The sequence below is a fragment of the Nanorana parkeri genome, unplaced genomic scaffold, assembly GCF_000935625.1.
Source record: "Nanorana parkeri isolate BGI_ZX_2015 unplaced genomic scaffold, ASM93562v1 scaffold274, whole genome shotgun sequence".
In the NCBI taxonomy this organism is placed as follows: Eukaryota; Metazoa; Chordata; class Amphibia; order Anura; family Dicroglossidae; genus Nanorana; species Nanorana parkeri.
In genome coordinates this window covers 1,071,501-1,077,500 of record NW_017306542.1, presented here as the reverse complement: position 1 = coordinate 1,077,500, position 6,000 = coordinate 1,071,501, and the positions used below count along the sequence as shown (strand labels likewise).

The following is a 6,000-nucleotide window of genomic DNA, read 5'->3' as shown; positions in this document are numbered from 1 at the left end:
ATATATATATATATATATATAGATATATAGATATATATATCTATATATATATCTATATATCTATATCTATCATTACCTGTTCTTATGGTTAACCAATCTATAGAACATTAATACAACATTGATTCACAACAAGAAAAGAAACCATATTTCGAACAGCTATTACATTAAAATGTAATATTAAAATAGTAAATAGATTCAACCTTTGATACCTTTGCTATAATCTGCTGGCATCAGTAAAGGTTTTAAAATCTCAGTACTGTGTAAACCATTAGCAAAACTGCAACATTTCTAATATAAGCTTGCAAGTTGTTTTTCTATTACAGTAGATACTGTATGTTCTTGGTATCAGGGACCTCGTGAAAGCAATGCTGTTGTTATTTTTTAAGTTATGTTGTTAACATTTTTTATATGTGAAATTGCTGTTTAAAAAGTAACATCCACTATGGAGCCCACTCATTGTCTATATGGTTTACCCATTCCTAGCTTGATCAAATACTCTACCAAACTTGCCACTCATATTCTGACGGCGGCTAAGTGGCTCATAGCTTTGAAATGCAGACAAACCTCAACTCCTTCTACCCTTGCTTTATACAAACACATACATGAGATCCATAATATGGAACATCTTACAGCACATCCTCACAATACCTTGCACCTATTTAACAAAATTGGCATCTATGGCAACTGAGGAACCTTGGCACGTAAACACTCACTTCATTTCATTACCCACTTTCTCATGAGTATGTTGATTGGGGCTTCCACCAGACTGGGGCTGTGGGTCCCTTCCCTTTTTCTCTGTCTTCCTTCCTTCTATTCCTTTTCTTTCCCTCCCTTACTTACATTTTCCTACCTATTCAATTCCTCTTGTTTCCAGATACATCTTTTTCTTCAGCCAGTTGTAAACACATGTTCGCTCTCAACAGTGTAGAGTTTACTGTTTGTTTAACATTGACTGTGCAATGAATACCAACTCTATTTTTTTTATTTATTTACTTTGCCGAGCTTGTGAAGACAATTATGGTTGTTCCTTTTTCTCTACCTTTCTTAGTATGTACTTGTTGTCCATTTGGGTATTTTTGTTTTGTTTTGTAAATTGTTAATAAAAAGAAAGTAAAAAAAAAGTAACACCCACTAAAAGTACTTACATGGTTATTCACAAAAGGGTGAAGAGTTTGGAGAAGGCAGGAGAAGTGACCAATCTAGGACAACATAGCTGAACTGGAAAGTGAGCTGAATTGGAGAAGTTTTCCAAATCAGCTATTTTGGTATAGATTGTTCACTTCTCCTGCCTTCCCAAACTCTTCACCCTTTTGTGAATAACCCTGTAAGTCTTTTTATAGACAATGGTTAAAGTGATTCTGAAGCCTTTGTTGACTATCCCATTTTATCCAAAGACGAAGAAACACAACATAACTATTTCCAACCATACGCCTATCACAGAGATTTTATAAGTACCTTCAAAGGTCCCCAGTTTCTGGTTACAGCATGATAGTGACAGGTTTTTCCCCATTGTCCCTTAGGAATTATACACAGCATCCCTTGATCACACATTGATGTGTTACATAATATAGCAGATGGTGTTGCTCTTATGTTATGTGAAGCACACAAACATGAGTGCAAATAATCTGCTGACATATTTGTAGATAATGTCTATAAGCAATCAAACGCTGAATCAAGTCTATATAAAGAATTCCCAATCACATCAAAGGAAAAATGCAGTACTTTTGCTTGCACATGATTGGACGATGGAAGTCAGCAAAGCTTCACTCTCATTCACTAAGCTAAGTCAAAATTACCTTCAAAAGTGACCACCATGTTTGCTTTTAGTAAGTCAATCCCAAAATCTCTAACAACACAGAAAGGGGGAAGGTAGGTAATATGTAATAATATGTAATTTAGGTAATATGTAAAAAAAAGACAGACTATAGAAGTGCTTTGAACAGAAGAAAGCTATAATGAAGGGAACTATGTCTGAAGAAGAGGAAGAGTGTTTTCAATCCTTAAAATAATTCCCCCTAGGCATGGGCTCAGTGTCCCAATAAATCTCAATTGTGTATTATAAAACATTCTCCTATGCCCTCATCCACCAAACCTAAGTTGAAAAACTAAATAAAAAAGTCCCCAGTCCTAACAATAGAACATCTTAATTTGTTTATTTCTCTCTTAATAATGATATAAATATGCATGTGCATATAATATAATTAAGGCATTTCATGTACCTGTGAAAACCTCCCTTGTGTCCAAAAGCCCTTACACTGCTACTTGGCACTGCAATCTTGGATGTAACGTCTTTTTTTCAACCCACCTGTAACTATGTAATGTCAATATAATAAGTAAAAAGTTTCCCTAGTGCTTTAGATGGAAACAAGATAAGATGGAAGAAATAGTATATCTATATTGCCTTTTGACTTAAAAAAAAAACCCCAAAAAACTTTAATGGCTGAAATTTGGCTCCATTTGCAGAAATGACTCTCATCCCACACAATTATGGTTCAGAAGAAATATGTAATCAAGATGAATATGCCACCTATTTTTTTCCAAATGATGCCTGTATCTATCCAAAAATCTTTTTTTTTTTTTTACAGAACTCCAGTATTGGTTTGACAGTTTATTTAAGTTATTATTATTATTCAGAATTTATATAGAGCCAACAGCTTGCACAGCGCTTTACAATATAAAGGGAGACAGTATAATTACAATACAAATCAAGACAAGATGGTTAGAAGTTAGTAAACGGGCACTCAGTTCTAACACATATGTAAAAACATTTAAAGTTTTATTATTTTCACCTAAAAAGAGGATCTCAGACATTCACAGATTTTAATTAAAATGTTGTTATATGGTATACATCACACGTAATCTTGCAGGTGCTGTTTTTAATCCAACATGTTTCTTTGGAACAAAGTCCGCTTTTTTAAAGATGCACATGCAATTCAATCAGTTAAAATTATCTTATAAAAAAACATACGCAAAGTAAGTTATATGTAATCCTTTACCATAATTTTATATGTACATGACACAATATCATATACAACCCTCATACAATAGATATTTGCAAAATTGTTTCAAAGAATGTGTCTTTTGCCATTCGTGTGTAATTATCAATAAATGTGCACAACACTAAAGGTACCAAACATTAATTATGTGTAAACATCAGCAATATGAGTGATATTGAAAACAACAATTATTTTCAAGAATAGGTGATATGGTTTAAAAAACTATAAACTAAATAGGTACATACATGAGTATATAGACTGCAAGAGGAACTAAAATGCAAATTGCAATCCAAGTAAATTGGATTGGTGAATAAAACAGTAAGTGGTAACTGAGACATTTTGAGCAACTTTGTTAAAAGCACTTACAATCTTAGGTGCTATATAGCAGCATTTGCTAATGTGCCCAGTTTTAGCCTCTCCTGGTCTCAGTGAAAGTGAGGAGCGTAATTCCTATAAGTAATGACGTCATTGACCCTATCAAACATATTTCAACACTTGGACTTCACATTTGCTGGATTGAACTGATTGCATTGTGTACTTTATACAAAGTTGTTCAAAATCTGCTTACTGATTATTTATCACTTACTTGCACTGTACTTTGCAATTTAGTTCCTCTTGCATTCTATATACATATTTTTAAGTTTAATTTCTATCTTATTAAGGACATATCACCTATTCTTGAAAATAATTGTTGTTTTCTATATCACTTGTATTTGATTTGATACTGATTTTTACACATATATTTTTTATGTAGTATTTTAAAGCTGTGCATATTTATTAATTATTTGTTCTATAGCCCTTTGGATATAAGACAGCTACTTTAAGTTAATTTAATTTCATTACAGGGTAGGTGGGTTAGGGATAATTATACATTAGGCTTTTGCATTTTTCTAATCCTAAACGTTAATAGAGTTTATACTAGGATTCATAGGCATTATTCATTTAATGTATTACAATGAACTTACTAGGTGCATCGTGGGAAGGAATTATTTTGTAAAATTGAAAAGGATTATAAAAAAGTAACTTTAAATGAAACCAAAATGACCACGTATTTTTAAAAGATTGTTCGAAAAGAAGTCAAATATCCTTAGGCATATTAAATATTATGAGAAATGGATAGATGTTAACACATTTGGTTTGCATATTCAGAAATTCCCAAATTGTAACCAGTGGCCGGGTGTCACCCAATGGCTTGTCATCACGTATGCAATGTCATTATGCACGTATGTGCATCATGACATCATTATGCACATACAAGACATCATCATACACGCTGTAAGGACGTCATGCGCACTTAACTGCTGGTGGCCATCTCGGTGATGGTTGCCGGCAAAGAGATGTATGCCCCTCCTCTCTCATGCAGTTGTTGGGCTCTCAGTCCATGACCAAGTGCCCGACTTTTCAGAGGGGGTGACACCAAAATGACTGTCGCAATGCCCCCGCCCCCGGCCACACCCCCCTTGTGATGCCACTGGTTGTAATGAAGCTTTTCAAAAGGGATGGGAACAAAACTTAAATATATATTTACATAATATGATGTTGAGGATCAGTGGATATTATAAAGAAGTATTGTTAAAACTAGAACAGGAAATTGATCAATTTGGTCTTTAAAGAAGTAAATAGAATATTAGAAGAATTGAAAGAATATGTAGTAACGTTCCATCAAGGCAACAGCAGCCATGAGGTTGTTTCTTTTTTTTTTTTTTCAACAGGCTCGGGGGTGTTATTAAAAGTGATCTGGGCAGCCTGATCACATATACAGGACTCTCAGGGTGCCGCCCCTACTGCAAATCCTACTTTTTTATAGCCAATATCATAGGCTTAGGCACTTTTTAAGAAACATTTAGAAAGGGTTTATCAAAGTACAAAAGAGAAATCAAGGAACAAATGTATGTTTTTAACCACATAAAGATCATGTAAGCATAAATAATTCACAGATCAGACTGATTATTAGATACAATAGATAGCAATAAATCCCCAGATATAAAATTTGAAAGAACTTGATCTCTAAAGCTTTTACTAGAATATTGTCATAAAACAGATAGGAATGAACCTTGTTTTATTAGAGGAACATATGGGTTTGGAACATGTAATTAATGTAAATGTATCTATACCTCTAAACATATTAGACCTCCAAATATTGAACTATATATAGATATGCCAAAACATTTTGCAAATTATTCCACCACAGGGATTATTTATTTAAAACTGTGTCAATGTAGTGCCTACTATGTAGAAAAAGCAAAACAAAAGGGAATTACCTAGAAGAATAAATAATCACATACATGATATCAAAGATGGGGATCTACAATCCCCAGTGGCATATAATTTTGCTGATTTTCATGGATACAATTCTTCCAAATTGAAATGTATTGGTTTAGATCATGTTCATATGCCAAAAAAGGTGGTGACCCTGATAAACTGTTATTACATTCAGAATGTAAATTGATCTATAGTTTAAAGGCGCATGAAGTCCCCAGGTCTTAATGGAAAAAAATATTGTTGTTTTTCGCTTATTTTAGTCATCTGTTGTAATGTTATTTATTAAAACATTCCGTTTTCATATACTGTACACGGTATATTAATTTGGAGTATTTTTAAAGTAATTTTTTGGGGAAAAAAATGATTTTACATATTAAAGCTGTCTTTCTTTATGGTAGAAGGTACCTGAAATGGTGAATTTTTTTGCAAGACGAGTGCACCCCACCTACTACTTGCTCCCTTGGGGCATGTGTATTCATTGCTAAATTTATTTATTCTGTGACAATGCACAGTTCCATTTGGAACTGGGCATTTTCTGCTGGCCTGTGGAGGAGGTAGATTGCACTTCAAAGTGCATCTGAGGCGCACCAAGCCACAAACCGACCCTTGCACCAGTGATACCTGTGGGAATGGCAGGACATCAGAGTAGAGGAGCATTTGTCTATCTGTCTCTCACATTGAGTACAGGAGGGAGTGCCAGGAAGTGCAGAGGGAATTGGACATAGCACACAAATTGCATAGA

General features: G+C 34.0%; 1 protein-coding gene across 1 annotated transcript in view; it reads right to left on the bottom strand.

The window, feature by feature from the left end:
• The window catches only part of SVEP1 (sushi, von Willebrand factor type A, EGF and pentraxin domain containing 1), a 294,647-nt gene that overhangs the window by 4,892 nt on the left and 283,755 nt on the right, over positions 1-6,000 (bottom strand). The gene's annotated exons all lie outside the window — the stretch shown is intronic.